At 42.3% G+C, this 18,378-nt stretch overlaps 1 long non-coding RNA gene across 1 annotated transcript in view; it reads left to right on the plus strand.

Moving 5' to 3' along the window:
* The window catches only part of LOC125104252 (uncharacterized), a 337,467-nt gene extending 319,989 nt beyond the window's left edge, over nucleotides 1–17,478 (plus strand). Inside the window, exon 3 of the long non-coding RNA XR_007128623.1 lies at nucleotides 17,336–17,478. This is a non-coding gene — a long non-coding RNA (uncharacterized LOC125104252). The remainder of the gene's footprint in view (nucleotides 1–17,335) is intronic.
* The last annotated feature ends 900 nt before the right edge of the window (nucleotides 17,479–18,378 follow it).

Raw genomic sequence — 18,378 nt, forward strand, 5'->3', positions numbered from 1 at the left:
TCAACTAATCTTCAACAAAGCAGAGAAAAATTCCAGTGGAAAAAAGACAGTCTCTTCAATGGTGCTGGGAAAATTGGAAAGCTGTGTGTCTATGACTGAAACTTGGGCATTCTCTTACACCCTACACAGATAAACTGAAAATTGATTTAAGACCTCAATGTGTGGCAGGAATACATTAAAGTCTTGGAGGAGGACATGGGCAGTAACCTCTTCAACACTGGACACTACAATTTCTTTCAAGACATGTCTCCAAAGGCAAAGGAAACAAAAGAAAAAATGAACTTTTTGGACTTCATCAAGATAAAAATCTTCTGCACAACAGAGTAAGCAGTCAGGTAAATGAAGAGGAGCTCATGGAATGGAAGAAGATATTCTTAAATGGCACTACAGTCAAAGGGCTGATGTCCATGATCTAGAAATAACTTCTCATACTCAACACCCCCAAAACATAACATACATGCTGAACCTTTCCATGAGGACCACGGAGGACAGAGAAATCAAGTTGAAGAATATCCATACTCTAGATCCTGTGTGAAAGCTCACTTCCAGCCTCCCCCTCATCCTCCTCTTTCCCATGAGAATTTGGGGTCTGGATGGTGGTGGGTGGCTCATCCTGGGGCTAGAGCTCATGAAGGTCTTGGTTTAGTAGGGTCTCTATATCTTAGGTTACCTGGGAAGGGAACACCAAGCTTCTCTTTCAAACTCAGATTAACGTCTTCCTCACCAGAACCTTCTGTGCTCAGGGTGAGCAAAAGACCCTGTGGTTGGTCTTTAGGAGTTATAATGTTTGCTAATGTTGTCTTTGTTTCTATGGTGCCCAGCTCTCAGGACTGCAGGGACCTCAGTGCAGAAATTTGACTCTGTGACATCATGAATCCATGGAACAGATGTAGGAAAATGTAAGAGGTGGTGAAAATAGGTAACTCCTGAGTAAGGAGGACCAAAATGTAAGTAAATGAGGGCTGGTGTTCCATCTATTGTCCAGGTAGCGATGGGCATGTGGGAGCTGACTTTGTATGGAATTGGGAATAGGGGAGAGAGCATACTAGTTCCTGGGAGTGCCCTGGGAGGAGGGTCTCCCTGTACCCTTAGGGACCTCAGTGTTCTCTCTGGTGTCCCCCTTCACCATGCCCAGGACCCTCTTTCTCCCATGTGGGGAATGTCCACATGGAGCTTCCCAGAGACCTGGTTATAGACAGAGGAGATGATCCTACTGCATGGAGAGCCTACATTCCTCTGCCCCAGGGGCTGCTCACACATTCACCAACCCCCACCCCTAGTCAAGGGGCTCCCCTCTCTTAGAGAACCTCTTTTATCCACTGCCTCCTTGATCCTCTCGGGCTTAAAGTCGTGGATGTGCAAGTTTGGGGGACAGCAGCTAAGCATACAAATCTTGTTGAATTTGGACAAACTGGACCTCTCTACTGCTTCTGGTAATTCAGAACTGCTCCACTCATCATCAGTGCACTTTATTGAAACAGGTTCACTACCAGGTGTGTTCATGTGTTACCTTTGTAATAGGATGGCAGAGCTGTTAGGTATTGCCATTATTTGTTGTTACTTAGTTGGTGCAAAATGCATTAGAAAAAGGATTGCATATAAATAACACAATAAAGGATAAACAAGTAATGTAGGTGCCTTGAGGGTTTCCAGTAACGAGCATGTCAAGGGGAACATACCCTCACGATCAGATGGAGAGTCACAGAAACCCACAACCTAGGTTTCATGTTGGGGACATGGGGTAACAACATTATGTCCAGTGACTGAGCTGCACAGCTCATGGCAATCAGCATAACACAACTCTGTAAAATGATGGTAAGTCTCAAATCACATCCGTTATCTCTGCCACAAACTCTGAAAATGCCAGAAAAAATGCTTAGGTTCATAGTGTCACTAATGTCTCCGTGTGTTCCAGCTGGTGTAACAATGTACACGAACTGGGTGGTTTCAAACATTAGACACACATTTCTCACAGTTCTGGAGTCTGGGAAGTGCCATTCCAAAGCTGCAGGTAGATTTGGTGTCTGGAGAGAACTAACGTCCTAGGCGGTCCTTTCCCTGTTAACTCACATGGGCCCAAGGGGCAGAAAGCTTTCCCATTCCTGGTGTATAAGAGCCCTAATCCTATTATGAGACTGCACACTCTGACCTAAGTGCCTCCCTAAGTCCCCACCCACTCATTCCATTAAATTGGTGTTAGGTTTCAACATAGTGATGGTAGAATTTTAACACATTGGGCTGATATCAGTAACTGAAGGATTAATTTATCTCTGTAAGTGGAAGGCTCCTCCCAACCAGCACCTCCACCTGAGCTTTCTCATGGATCCTGCTGAAGCTTCTAGTCTTTGTGTGCTTACAGGGGACACAAGACCATCAGAACCTGCTGGTGATCTTGGGAAGTGGACAGCTTTCACCTGAGACACTGGGTACTACCCTTCCCCTCTTCTCATAGATTTAATATTATTATTGTCTGCTTATATATTATCATTCCTATTTTCAAGGGACTCAGATGGTCTTCTTTTTTTTAAGATTTTATTTATTTTATTTGACAGACAGAGACCACAAGCAGGCAGAGAGGCAGGCAGAGAGAGGAGGAAGCAGGCTCCATGCTGAGCAGCGCCCAATGTGGGGCTTGATCCCAGGACCCTGAGACCATGACCTGAGGTGAAGGCAGAGGCTTTAACCCACTGAGCCACCCAGGGGCCCCTCAGATGGTCTTCTACACCTATTGATCACTTATATTCCTTTTCACTCCTTTTTGTAATTGTTGCATGGAATTAGTCATGACACTTTATCTTCTGATGATTTTTTACTGGCACCAGAAGCCTCATTCCTCTGTCTTCTCATGCTCCATACATGGGGAATCTCGTATGAAAGCCTAGGTTCTGTGCCCTTGATGTTGCAGATCCCTATGGAATTTTCCAGCACTAACTGAAACAACAACAACAACAAAATCCCTGATTTTGTGTCCTTTCTAAGGTTTATTGAAGCGTTTCTGACATGCTGGGAGGCATTCCCTGAAATCAACAGATATTTTGATGATGGAGGTGATTAACATTTCATAATCTCTTGTAAGTGTGTATCGTATCATCTGATTCACCAACTATACCAAGAGTGTTTCAGATCCTCTGCCACTGGATGGTGTCAGCTAAATAGATTCTGTGAGCATGTGGTCCACACAATGTCCCCCCATATTGGGGCCATTCTTCTCTGGCTTTGGCTTCATTATGCCCTGTACCTGATGTCCAGGATGAACATGATGATGCTGGCTCACAGCTTGTACACTAGGCTGTGTTATGCTGTGTTGTTGAGTCCAACTGAAACTTTTACAGGCTTATTAGGCTTACATCAGAATGTCTGGGAGGAGGAGACAAGATGTCGGAGAAGTAGTAGGCTGAGACTACTTCAGGTAGCAGGAGATCAGCTAGATAGCTTATCTAAATATTGCAAACACCTACAAATCCAACGGGAGATCAACCACTTTCTGAAAGGTGGGACTGGTGGAGAAGTGAATCCAAAGTGACGGAAGATAGACCACAGGAGGAGGGGCCGGCTCCTGGCAACAGGCAAAGCAACGGAGCACAAAATCAGGACTTTTAAAAGTCTGTTCCACTGAGGGACATCGCTCCAGAGGTTTAACCGGGGTGAAGCCCACGTGGGGTCAGTGTGGCCTCAGGTCCCGCAGGGTCACAGGAGGATCGGGGGTGTCTGAGTGTCACAGAGCTTACAGGTATTAGAACGGGGAAGCAGGCTACAGAGACAGAGCCAAGGAGTGAGCTCTCAGCTCGGAGTTACCTTGAACCAGTAGCAGGCTCGATCTGCTGGGAGCGCGGCCAGAGGCAGGGTGACGGGAGTAATTGGGAGCTATTCTCTGAGGGCGCACTGAGGAGTGGGGCCCCGGGCTCTCGGCTCCTCCAGGCTGGAGATTTGGAGGCTGCCATCTTCATTCCCGTCCTCCAGAACTGTACGGAAAGTTCCCAGGTAACAAAAGCTCCTGAAAGCAAACCCAAGCAGATTACTCAGCCTGGCTCCTGGTAAGGGTGGTGCAATTCCCCCTGGGACAAAGAACTTGAGAATCACTACAACTGGCCCCTCCCCCATAAGATCAACAAGAAATCCAGCCAGGACCAATTTCACCTACCAAGGAGTACAGTTTCAATACCAAGGAGAGCAGCAGAATTCCAGAGGAGGAGAAAGCAAAGCACAGAACTCATGGCTTTCTCCCCATGATTCTTTAGCCTTGCAGTTAATTTAATTTTTTTTTTCTTTTTCAATTCTTTTTCTTGCCTTCTGCCAAATTTTTTTAACTTTTACCCTTTTCTTTTTTAACGTTTTTTAACTAGTTTACCATATATATATATATATATATATATATATATATATATATATATTTCTATTTTATATTTATTCTTTATTCATTTTCTTTTTTTAATTATTTCTCTCTTTTTTATCTTTCTGAACCCCATTTTATTCCATTTCTCCCCCCTCACGATTTGGGATCTCTTCTGATTTGGTTAAAGCATATTTTCCTGGGGTTGTTGCCACCCTTTTAGTATTTTACTTGCTCCTTCATATACTCTTATCTGGACAAAATGACAAGTCGGAAAAATTCACCAAAAAAAAAAAAAAAAAAAAAAAAAAAAAAAGAACAAGAGGCAGCACCGAAGGCTAGGGACCTAATCAATACAGACATTGTTAATATGTCAATTCTAGAGTTCAGAATGACGATTCTCAAGGTTCTAGCCAGGCTTGAAAAAGGCATGGAAGATATTAGAATAACCCTCTCGGGAGATATAAAAGCTCTTTCTGGAGAAATAAAAGAACTAAAATCGAACCAAGTTGAAATCAAAAAAGCTATTAATGAGATGCAAGAAAAAATGGAGGCTCTCACTGCTAGGATAAATGAGGCAGAAGAAAGAATTAGCGATATAGAAGACCAAATGATAGAGAATAAAGAAGCTGAGGAAAGAGGGACAAACAGCTACTGGACCACGAGGGGAGAATTCGAGAGATAAGTGACATCATAAGATGAAACAACATTAGAATAATTGGGATTCCAGAAGAAGAAAGTGAGGGGGGAGCAGGAGGTATATTGGAGAGAATTATTGGAGAGAATTTCCCCAATATGGCAAAGGGAACAAGCATCAAAATCCAGGAGGTGCAGAGAACCCCCCTCAAAATCAATAAGAATAGGTCCACCCCCCATCACCTAATAGTAAAATTTACAAGTCTTAGTGAAAAAGAGAAAATCCTGAAAGCAGCCCGGGAAAAGAAGTCTGTAACGTACAATGGTAAAAATATTAGATTGGCAGCAGACTTATCCAGAGAGACCTGGCAGTCCAGAAAGAGCTGGCATGATATATTCAGAGCACTAAACGAGAAAAACATGCAGCCAAGAATACTATTCCAGCTAGGCTATAATTGAAAATAGAAGGAGAGATTAAAAGCTTCCAGGACAAACAAAAACTGAAAGAATTTGCAAGCACCAAACCAGCTCTACAGGAAATATTGAAAGGGGTCCTCTAAGCAAAGAGAGACCCTAAAAGTAGTAGATCAGAAAGGAATAGAGACAATATACAGTAACAGTCACCTTACAGGCAATACAATGCACTAAATTCATATCTCTAAATAGTTACCCTGAATGTTAAGGGGCGAAATGCCCCAATCAAAAGACACAGGGTATCAGAAAGGATAAAAAAAAACCCCATCTATATGTTGCCTACAAGAAACTCATTTTAAACCCAAAGACACCTCCAGATTTAAAGTGAGGGGGTAGAAAACAATTTACCATGTTACTGGACATCAGAAGAAAGCAGGAGTGGCAATCCTTATATCAGATCCATTAGATTTTAAGCCAAAGACTATAATAAGAGATGAGGAAGGACACTATATCATACTCAAAGGAACTGTCCAACCAGAAGATCTAACAATTTTAAATATCTATGCCCCTAACGTGGGAGCAGCCAACTATATAAACCAATTAATAACAAAATCAAAGAAACACATCAACAATCATACAATAATAGTAGAGGACTTTAACACTCCCCTCACTGAAATGGACAGATCATCCAAGCAAAAGATCACCAAGGAAATCAAGGCCTTAAATGACACACTGGACCAGATGGACATCACAGATATATTCAGAACATTCCATCCCAAAGCAACAGTATACACATTCTTCTCTAGTGCACATGGAACATTCTCCAGAATAGATCACATTCTTGGTCCTAAATCAGGTCTCAACTGGTATCAAAAGATTGGGATCATTCCTTGCATATTTTCAGAACACAATGCTCTGAAGCTAGAACTCAATCACAACGGGAAATTTGGAAAGAACCCAAACACATGGAGACTAAACAGCATCCTTCTAAAGAATGAATGGGTCAACCAGGAAATTAAAGAAGAATTGAAAAAATTCATGGAAACAAGTGATAATGAAAACACAACGGTTCAAAATCTGTGGGACACAATAAAGGCAGTTCTGAGAGGAAAATATATAGCAGTACAAGCCTTTCTCAAGAAACAAGAGAGGTCTCAGGTACACAACCTAACCCTACACCTAAAGGAGCTGGAGAAAGAACAAGAAAGAAAGCCTAAACCCAGCAGGAGAAGAGAAATCATAAAGATCAGAGCAGAAATCAATGAAATAGAAACCAAAAAAAAAAAAAAAAAAAACAACCCAATAGAACAAATCAATGAAACTAGGAACAGGTTCTTTGAAAGAATCAATAAGATTGATAAACCCCTGGCCAGACTTATCAAAAAGAAAAGAGAAGGGACCCAAATAAATTAAATAATGAATGAAAGAGGGGAGATCAAAACTAACACCAAAGAAATACAGACAATTATAAGAAATTCTACGCCAAAAAATTTGACAATCTGGAAGAAATGGATGCATTCTTAGAGACATATAAACTACCACAACTGAACCAGAAAGAAATAGAAAGCCTGAACAGACCCATAACCAGTAAGGAGATAGAAACAGTCATCAAAAATCTCCAAACTGACAGTTAAAATGGGTGAGTTTTGGGGGAGGAGTCAAGATGGCGGAGAAGTAGCAGCTGAGACTACTTCGGGTAGCGAGAGGTCAGCTAAATAGCTTATCTAAAGATTGCAAACACCTACAAATCCAACGGGAGATTGAAGAGAAGAAGAACAGCAATTCCAGAAACAGAAAATCAACCACTCTCTGCAAGGTAGGACTGGCGGAGAAGTGAATCCAAAGCGACGGGAAGATAGACCGCGGGGGAGGGGCCGGCTCCCGGCAAGCGGCGGAGCAACGGAGCAAAATCGGGACTTTTAAAAGTCTGTTCCGCTGAGGGACATCGCTCCAGAGGCTTAACTGGGGTGAAGCCCAGGCGGGGTCAGCGTGGCCTCAGGTCCCGCAGGGTCGCAGAAGGATCGGGGGTGTCTGAGTGTCGCAGAGCTTACCGGTATTGGAGCGGGGAAGCCGGCTGCAGAGACAGAGCCAAGGAGTGACTCTCAGCTCGGGGTTACCTTGAACTGGTCGCAGGCTCGGTCAGCTCAGAGCGCAGCCGGAGGCCAGGGTGACGGGAGTCATTGGGCGCTGTTCTCTGAGGGCGCACTGAAGAGTGGGGCCCCGGGCTCTCGGCTCCTCCGGGCCGGAGACTGGGAGGCCGCCATCTTCACTCCCGTCCTCCGGACTCTACAGAAAGCGCTCAGGGAACAAAAGCTCCCGAAAGCAAACCCGAGCGGATTACTCAGCGCGGCCCCGGGTAAGGGCGGTGCAACTCCGCCTGGGGCAAAGACGCTTGAGAATCACTACAACAGGCCCCTCCCCCAGAAGATCAATGGGAAACCCAGCCAGGATCAAGTTCACCTACCGAGGAGTGCAGTTTCAATACCAAGGAGAGCAGCAGAATTCCAGAGGAGGATAAAGCAAAGCACGGAACTCATGGCTTTCTCCCCATGATTTTTTAGCCTTGCAGTTAATTTAATTTTTTTTCTTTTTCAATTTTTTTTCTTTTTCTCTTCTTCTACTAATTTTTTTTAACTTTTACCGTTTTCTTTTTTAACGTTTTTTAGTTTATCTAATATATATATATTTTTTTCCTCTTTTTATATTTTTTCTTTATCGGCTTTCTTTTTTAAAATAGTTTTTTTTTTTCTTTTTGAACCCCTTTTTATCCCCTTTCGCCCCCCTCACAATTTGGGATCTCTTCTGATTTGGCTAAAGCATATTTTCCTGGGGTTGTTGCCACCCTTTTAGTATTTTACTTGCTCCTTCATAAACTCTTATCTGGACAAAATGACAAGGCAGAAAAATTCACAACAACAAAAAAAGAACAAGAGGCAATACCAAAGGCTAGGGACCTAATCAATACAGACATTGGTAATATGTCAGATATAGAGTTCAGAATGACGATTCTCAAGGTTCTAGCCGGGCTTGAAAAAGGCATGGAAGATATTAAAGCAACCCTCTCGGGAGATATAAAAGCCCTTTATGGAGAAATAAAAGTTCTAATAGATAACCAAGTTGAAATCAAAAAAGCTATTAATGAGGTGCAATCAAAAATGGAGGCTCTCACTGCTAGGATAAATGAGGCAGAAGGAAGAATTAGCGATATAGAAGACCAAATGACAGAGAATAAAGAAGCTGAGCAAAAGAGGGACAAACAGCTACTGGACCAGGAGGGGAGAATTCGAGAGATAAGTGACACCATAAGACGAAACAACATTAGAATAATTGGGATTCCAGAAGAAGAGGAAACAGAGAGGGGAGCAGAAGGTATATTGGAGAGAATTTCCCCAATATGGCAAAGGGAACAAGCATCAAAATTCAAGAAGTTCAGAGAACCCCCCTCAAAATCAATAAGAATAGGTTCACACTCCGTCACCTAATAGTAAAATTTACAAGTCTTAGTGACAAAGAGAAGATCCTGAAAGCAGCCCGGGAAAAGAAGTCTGTAATGTACAATGGTAAAAATATTAAATTGCAGCAGACTTATCCAGAGAGACCTGGCAGTCCAGAAAGAGCTGGCATGATATATTCAGAGTACTAAATGAGAAAAACATGCAGCCAAGAATACTATATCCAGCTAGGCTATCATTGAAAATAGAAGGAGAGATTAAAAGCTTCCAGGGCAAACAAAAACTGAAAGAATTTGCAAATACCAAACCAGCTCTACAGGAAATATTGAAAGGGGTCCTCAAAGCAAAGGGAGACCCTAAAAGTAGTAGATCAGAAAGAAACAGAGACAATATACAATAACAGTCACCTTACAGGCAATACAATGGCACTAAATTCATATCTCTCAATACTTACCCTGAATGTTAATGGGCTAAATGCCCCAATCAAAAGACACAGGGTATCAGAATGGATAAAAAAACAAAACCCATCTATATGTTGCCTACGAGAAACTCATCTTAAACCCCGAAGACACCTCCAGGTTTAAAGTGAGGGGGTGGAAAAGAATTTACCATGCTAATGGACATCAGAAGAAAGCAGGAGTGGCAATCCTTATATCAGATCAATTAGATTTTAAGCCAAAGACTATAATAAGAGATGAGGAAGGACACTATATCATACTCAAAGGAACTGTCCAACAAGAAGATCTAACAATTTTAAGTCTCTATGCCTCTAACGTGGGAGCAGCCAACTATATAAACCAATTAATAACAAATCAAAGAAACACATCAACAAGAATACAATAATAGTAGGGGATTTTAACACTCCCCTCACTGAAATGGACAGATCATCCAAGCAAAAGATCAACAAGGAAATCAAGGCCTTAAATGACACACTGGACCAGATGGACATCACAGATATATTCAGAACATTTCATCCCAAAGCAACAGAATACACATTCTTCTCTAGTGCACATGGAACATTCTCCAGAATAGATCACATTCTTGGTCCTAAATCAAGTCTCAACCGGTATCAAAAGATTGGGATCATTCCCTGCATATTTTCAGACCACAATGCTCTGAAGCTAGAACTCAATCACAAGAGGAAATTTGGAAAGAACCCAAATACATGGAGACTGAACAGCATCCTTCTAAAGAATGAATGGGTCAACCAGGAAATTAAAGAAGAATTGAAAAAATTTATGGAAACAAATGATAATGAAAACACATCGGTTCAGAATCTGTGGGACACAACAAAGGCAGTCCTGAGAGGAAAATATATAGCGGTACAAGCCTTTCTCAAGAAACAAGAAAGGTCTCAGGTACACAACCTAACCCTACACCTAAAGGAGCTGGAGAAAGAACAAGAAAGAAACCCTAAACCCAGCAGGAGAAGAGAAATCATAAAGATCAGAGCAGAAATCAATGAAATAGAAACCAAAAAAACCAATAGAACAAATCAACGAAACTAGGAGCTGGTTCTTTGAAAGAATTAATAAGATTGATAAACCCCTGACCAGACTTATCAAAAAGAAAAGAGAAAGGACCCAAATAAATAAAATCATGAATGAAAGAGGAGAGATCACAACGAACACCAAAGAAATACAGACAATTATAAGAACATACTATGAGCAACTCTACGCCAACAAATTTGACAATCTGGAAGAAATGGATGCATTCCTAGAGACATATAAACTACCACAACTGAACCAGGAAGAAATAGAAAGCCTGAACAGACCCATAACCAGTAAGGAGATTGAAACAGTCATCAAAAATCTCCAAACAAACAAAAGCCCAGGGCCAGACGGCTTCCCGGGGGAATTCTACCAAGCATTTAAAGAAGAACTAATTCCTATTCTGAAACTGTTCCAAAAAATAGAAATAGAAGGAAAACTTCCAAACTCATTTTATGAGGCCAGCATCACCTTGATCCCAAAACCAGACAAGGATCCCAACAAAAAAAAGAACTACAGACCAATATCCTTGATGAACACAGATGCAAAAATTCTCGCCAAAATACTAGCCAATAGGATTCAACAGTACATTAAAAGGATTATTCACCACGACCAAGTGGGATTTATTTCAGGGCTGCAAGGTTGGTTCAACATCCGCAAATCAATCAATGTGATACAACACATTAATAAAAGAAAGAACAAGAACCATATGATACTCTCCATAGATGCTGAAAAAGCATTTGACAAAGTACAGCATCCCTTCCTGATCAAAACTCTTCAAAGTGTAGGGATAGACGGCACATACCTCAATATTATCAAAGCCATCTATGAAAAACCCACCGCAAATATCATTCTCAATGGAGAAAAACTGAAAGCTTTTGTGCTAAGGTCAGGAACACGGCAGGGATGTCCGTTATCACCACTGCTATTCAACATAGTACTAGAAGTCCTAGCCTCAGCAATCAGACAACAAAAGGAAATTAAAGGCATCCAAATCGGCAAAGAAGAAGTCAAACTATCACTCTTTGCAGATGATATGATACTCTATGTGGAAAACCCAAAAGACTCCACTCCAAAACTGCTAGAACTTGTACAGGAATTCAGTCAAGTGTCAGGATATAAAATCAATGCACAGAAATCAGTTGCATTTCTCTACACCAACAACAAGACAGAAGAAAGAGAAATTAAGGAGTCCATCCCATTTACCATTGCACCCAAAACTATAAGATACCTAGGAATAAACCTAACCAAAGAGACTAAGAATCTATACTCAGAAAACTATAAAATACTCATGAAAGAAATTGAGGAAGACACAAAGAAATGGAAAAATGTTCCATGCTCCTGGATTGGATGAATAAATATTGTGAAAATGTCTATGCTACCTAAAGCAATCTACACATTTAATGCAATTCCTATCAAAGTACCATCCATTTTTTTCAAGGAAATGGAACAAATAATCCTAAAATTTATATGGAACCAGAAAAGACCTCGAATAGCCAAAGGAATATTGAAAAAGAAAGCCAAAGTTGGTGGCATCACAATTCCGGACTTCAAGCTCTATTACAAAGCTGTCATCATCAAGACAGCATGGTACTGGCACAAAAACAGACACATAGATCAATGGAACAGAAGAAAGAGCCCAGAAATAGACCCTCAACTCTATGGTCAACTTATCTTCAACAAAGCAGGAAAGAATGTCCAATGGAAAAAAGAAAGCCTCTTCAATAAATGGTGTTGGGAAAATTGGACAGCCACATGCAGAAAAATGAAATTGGATCATTTCCTTACACCACGCACGAAAATAGACTCAAAATGGATGCAGGATCTCAATGTGAGAAAGGAATCCATCAAAATCCTTGAGGAGAACATGGGCAGCAACCTCTTCGACCTCAGCCACAGCAACATCTTCCTAGGAACATCGCCAAGGCAAGGGAAGCAAGGGCAAAAATGAACTGTTGGGATTTTATCAAGATCAAAAGCTTTTGCACAGCAAAGGAAACAGTTAACAAAACCAAAAGACAACTGACAGAATGGGAGAAGATATTTGCCAATGAAATATCAGATAAAGGGCTAGTGTCCAAAATCTATACAGAATTTAGCAAACTCAACACCCAAAGAACCAATAATCCAATCAAGAAATGGGCAGAAGACATGAACAGACATTTCTGCAAAGAAGACATCCAGATGGCCAACAGACACATGAAAAAGTGCTCCATATCACTCAGCATCAGGAAATACAAATCAAAATCACAATGAGATATCACCTCACACCAGTCAGAATGGCTAAAATGAACAAGTCAGGAAATGACAGATGCTGGCGAGGATGCGGAGAAAGGGGAACCCTCCTACACTGTTGGTGGGAATGCAAGCTGGTGCAACCACTCTGGAAAACAGCATGGAGGTTCCTCAAAATGTTGAAAATAGAACTACCCTATGACCCAGCAATTGCACTGCTGGGTATTTACCCTAAAGATACAAACGTAGTGATCCGAAGGGGCACGTGCACCCGAATGTTTATAGCATCAATGTCTACAATAGCCACACTATGGAAAGAACCTAGATGTCCATCAACAGATGAATGGATAAAGAAGATGTGGTATATATACACAATGGAATACTATGCAGCCATCAAAATAAATGAAATCTTGCCATTTGCGACGATGTGGATGGAACTAGAGGGTATCATTCTTAGCGAAATAAGTTAATCGGAGAAAGACAACTACCATATGATCTCCCTGATATGAGGGAGAGGAGATGCAACATGCGGGGTTAAGGGGGTAGGAGAAGAGTAAATGAAACAAGATGGGATTGGGGGGGAGACAAACCATAAGTGACTCTTAATCTCACAAAACAAACTGAGGGTTGATGGTGGGAGGGGGATTGGGAGAGGGTGGTTATGGACGTTGGGGAAGGTATGTGCTATGATGAATGATGTGAAGTGTGTAAACCTGGTGATTCACAGACCTGTACCGCTGGGGATAAAAATATATTATATGTTTATAAAAAATAAAATAAAATAAAATAAAATAAAATAAAATAAAATAAAATGCAAAAAACAAAAAAAAGAAAAAAAGAGAATGTCTGTAATTGTCATTGAGGGAAAAGATTCATCAAGTGTAAGTGACTTCCTGCATTCGGTGAATGTACATACAGTTTTCTTCTATGATAGCCAACATTTCTATTCACAGATGTAAGAAGTAAGATCAAATAATTCTAGAAAGTCTCGTTGGGGAAACTGGTTTATGGAAAGGAAGCCCCAAACTGTGCCAGGAAACACGCGATTAATCTCCACCTGCACCTGCTTCCTTTGTGGAAAGGATATTGTTTGCTCTTGAATGCTGATGATCACCTAAGTCTCCCCTGGTGACCTGAGCATCCCCTGGTGATCTGTGTGCCTCTTTAGCTGATGCCCTGGTGTGTCCCTGCAGGGAGGTTTGTCTGAGTTCATACTGATGTCCCTTTACTGTCTTTCCCCTACAGTAAAAGATAGCCATATCCTTGGCTCTCAGGCTGTTTTTCTGCAGATACATGTTCTTGGTTTTGTCTCTGGAAATAGTGGGCAACCCTTCACAGAATCTGCCTGGCATTTGCTACTTCCATCATAGCTAACACCTGAGAACCACTGCAGCCCCTTCCCTGGATCCTGGTGGACCAGCTCATGGCATGGCGACTGAAGGTGAATCCAGGTGCTGCACAAGAGTCTCAGGGACCCCCAGGCTTCACCAGGTCTCACTCAGACTCCACCAGCTGTACCTCACACTGGACACCTGCAGACACATGACATTCTGGTCAGGAATTTGTCACACATCCACTGTTTCTATCACTCATATTCAGTCACATACTCAATATCTTCTGTTCTCCATAAATTACCTTTGTTAAAAACCTCATTTTCTTAAGTGTTCCAAGATTCATTGTTTATGCACCACACCCAGTGCTCCATGCAGTATGTCTCCTACTTAATACCCCCCACCAGTCTCACCCACCCTCTTTACCCCCTCCCCTCCAAAACCCTCAGTTTGTTTCTCAGAGTCCACAGTCCCTCATAGTTCATCTCCCCCTCTGATTTCCTCCCAAGTCACTTCCTCTCTGCATCTCCCCATGTCCTCCATAAATTATCTTTTAAAACTGGAAGAAGGAAAACACAAAAGCACTAAGTCCATGCTGTGTCGTCTGTGTTCTTTCTGATTGCTGAGTGGAACACCTGGAAATGCTGGGGCTGATGCTACTCTCCCAACTGTAGGGTCAGGGCTGGCTTGGTTTAATCAGCATTGGGAGGGCCCTATTTGCATGTCCTCTGTGTATTGCATATTGGGATATTAGCTGACAGAGAGGACAGTGATTGTAGCACGTGTGACTGTCTTTGATTTGGTGGTATTGACCACTTCTGAAAAAAAAATAAATTTTTATTATATATGTTTCCAGAGTATATACCTTGGCTATATCTTCTACTTTGTTTTTTCCATATTTGCAAAAATCTCAGAATGTAGGTGTCATGTACCCCATAAAAGCTGTGAGCATACACTCAAAACTGGAGAGGTTTTGTGAGGTGTCCATGAACATTTGTAGGGTGAGAGTGATCCCAGGATATGGGACAGTGTTCCTCCCCTCAGGACCTGCTACATCCCTGAATCAGCTGAAGGACAGATTGGGCAGGCTCATGAAGAATGTAGAACACCTCCTGTGATGGGGATGGGATGATTTTGCTTGTTGTAGTGTTTACCTGAATTACAGACAGCATCAGATCATGAAGGTGTCTTTTCAAGTCTTTAGCTGTCCACTATCTCTGCATTCCTCCTGAGTCATCTCTGTGATTATCTCTCATAGATTTGGTGCATATGCTTGACACCGGATGAACTACGCACAGGCGGAGTGTGTGACATGATAAACACAGGTGTCAAAATCAACAGTATCAAGAGTGAGGAAATCAGTTCTCCTGAAAATTTCCTCCACTTTCCTTGGAATTCCTCCTTCCTCTTCCCTTCTTCACCCTGTCCCCATATAGTTGTTGTTTTTTCTCATGTCACCTTAGACTCTAATTTTGTAGAATTCATGAGTGGGTCATTGTACTACATGTACTGTCTTTGTAAGGCTTCTTTGGCTCAGCTTCAATCCTTGTGCATGTAGCCATGTTGCTGTGTGTATCAGGAATTGCTGGTTTTGAGACTGGTGTCTCCAAAGACACAGGCTTGGAAGCACAAGCTGGAGGAAGATCTGAAGCAGCAGAAAGCAGCAGCTTGCTTTGAGGCTCATCCATGCACTGTCTTGTCCCAGGAGCTCTTGGATCCCAGAGAGAGAAACGATCCCTTGTTGATCATGATCCTTTCCCACTGGCTGTGGAGAAGAGTGCCAAGAGACAGCAGGACAGGAGAATGTTGAGGTAGAAGCTCAGAAATTCCATTCCCTGGAAGAGGCCAGACACCGGAAGGAAGAGCAGTATGGAAGGAGCTTGCCAGGCTGCAGAAGGAACCTGTGCACATGCAAATCCACAACTCAGGCACCAGGCTGTGGAAGTTATTTCAAGTGGCCAGCCTATGACTGTGCCCATATCGCCCATGTTCTCCACTGGATTCCACTGCTAACCTCAGCTGTGAGCTACAGGCACCATCTGGGAATGGCAACCATTGTTTGCCTCAAACCTGGAGCCTTCTTTCCTGGTCACCAGTGCATGGAGAGGACCCATTTCTGCAGCAACATCTGCCGACACTCCACAGAGTGTACCTAACACCTGTGGACTCTCCTTTTGTTGAGATTTTTCCAACATTGGTGAGGCTCATAAGGAGGATGGACACATGTATGCCTCCTAATGACTTCATGGACTTACTTCCTTTCAGTCATCATGGACCTAGACTGTGCTTTTTAACTCTGACTAGAATGAAGATTCTCTATAGCAACATAGTGCAATTCTGTTGTGTTGCCTCCATAAATCATTCCTCATTTTCCAGAAACTCAGACCTTTTTCTACTTAGGATGGCCTTTTCTCTCTTTTTGTTCTCATTGGTTTTGTACTTTATTAGTGGAATTTGTCATCACACTGTATCCCTTGACCATTGCTTGCTAGCTCCTTGATCTTCATTCCTCCCACTTCTCCTCATACCCCACACATGGGAAATCCAGCAAGGACCCAGGGGATCTCCTTACTTCAATGCAGGTGGAAGGTTGACTTCTCATAAGTCCCTCCCATGAGCAGGACCCTGTCCCCACCACTGACATGCAACACACATCCTGAGCCAGTGTCCTTCCCTGTTTCTATCCAAGCACTTATGCTTGCTGAGAGGCCTGCCCCACTCTCAGCACACATGATGGTAAAGGTCATGATGATTTTACATACTCGTGTGTGTGTGTGTGCATGCACGCGGACACGTGTGTGTGTGTGTGTGTGTGTGTGTGTGTGTGTGTGTGAGCTTTAGACTCCACTTTCACACCATGTATGGCTGTGGGTCCCTCTGCTTTCCCAGACTGTCACTATATTGATTTTGTGAGCATGGTTAAGGCAGTGACCCTATTATGGGTCTTTCTTCTATTGCTTTGCATTGTCGATGCCTCTGTAGCCTCATGTCCAGCATGAATATTCCTTATAGCAAGTTTGTACTGTGAGCTAGGTGGACATGGGATGCATACTGAGTGCTGCTGGTATTCCTGTAAAGGTTCAGTTGATGAGAACCAGAATATTTGTAATCCATTGGTACTTAGGGATGAGAATAAACAATGTAACTGACTCTATATTTTGTGTATTTATATCTATTTTTTTAAATTTTGTGTAGTTGTTTTCCCATTAGAACAAAGTTTCTAAGTCAGAGAATGAAGAAGTAAGCACAGAATCATGTGTCCAGAGAGGCTTCCTGTGGGGAAACTGCTCTATGGAGAGGAAGTCCCACACCCTGACAGGAAGCCTGCTCATAACCACCATCTTTAGCTGCTTCTGGCGATTAAAGACAGAATTGGTGAGTGGTGTGCACCCCCTGGTGGTCCAGATTCTGTCCCACAGTGAGGTTTGTCTCTGGGCTCACACTGAGGTCCCCTCACTGTGTCTCTCACACAGTAATACACGGCTGTGTCCTCAGCTCTCAGGCTGTTCATCTGCAGATATAGCGTGTTCTTGCTGTTGTCTCTGGGGATGGTGAATCGGCCCTTCACAAAGTCTGTGTAGCTTGTGCTACTTCCATGATTGCTAATATCTGAGACCCACGGCAGCCCCTTCCCTGGAGTCTGGCGGACCCAGTTCATGACGTAGCTACTGAATGTGAATCTGGAGGCTGCACAGAGAGTCTCAGGGATCCCCCCAGGCTTCACCAGGTCTCCACCAGGCTCCACCAGCTGCACCCCACACTGGACACCTGCAGACAGAAGACATCCTAGTCAGGAAACTATCACATACCCACTGTTTCCCTCACACACATCCACTTGCATATTTAATGTCCATTATTCTCCATAAATTACCTTTTAAAAGAACACAAAGGATTTGTTAACTGTTTCCTTTGTTGTGCAAAAGCTTTTGCTCTTGATGAAATCCCAATAGTTCATTTTTGCCCTAGCTTCCCTTGCCTTTGCCGATGTTCCTAGGAAGAAGTTGCTATGGCTGAGGTTGAAGTGATTGCCGCCTGTGTTCTCCTTAAGGATTTTGATGGATTCCTTTCTCACATTGAGGTCCTTCATCCATTTTGAGTCTATTTTCATGTGTGATGTAAGGAAATGGTCCAATTTCATTTTTCTGCATGTGGCTGTCCAATTTTTGCAACACCATTTGTTAAAGAGACCGTCTTTATTCCATTGGACATTCCTTCCTGCTTTGTCCAAGATTAGTTGACCATAGAGTTGAGGGTCTACTTCTAGGCTTTCTATTCTGTTCCATTGATTGATATGTTTGTTTTTGTGCCATTAAAATGCTGCCTTGATGATGACAGCTTTGTAATATAGCTTGAAGTCTGGAAACTTTGGCTTTCTTTTTCAATATTGCTTTGGCTATTCGAGGTCTTTTCTGGTTCCATATACATTTTAGGATAATTTGTTCCATTCCTTTGAAAAAAATGGATTGGATTTTGATAAGGATTGCATTAAA

This window comes from Lutra lutra, chromosome 7, assembly GCF_902655055.1.
Source record: "Lutra lutra chromosome 7, mLutLut1.2, whole genome shotgun sequence".
NCBI classification, from domain to species: Eukaryota; Metazoa; Chordata; class Mammalia; order Carnivora; family Mustelidae; genus Lutra; species Lutra lutra.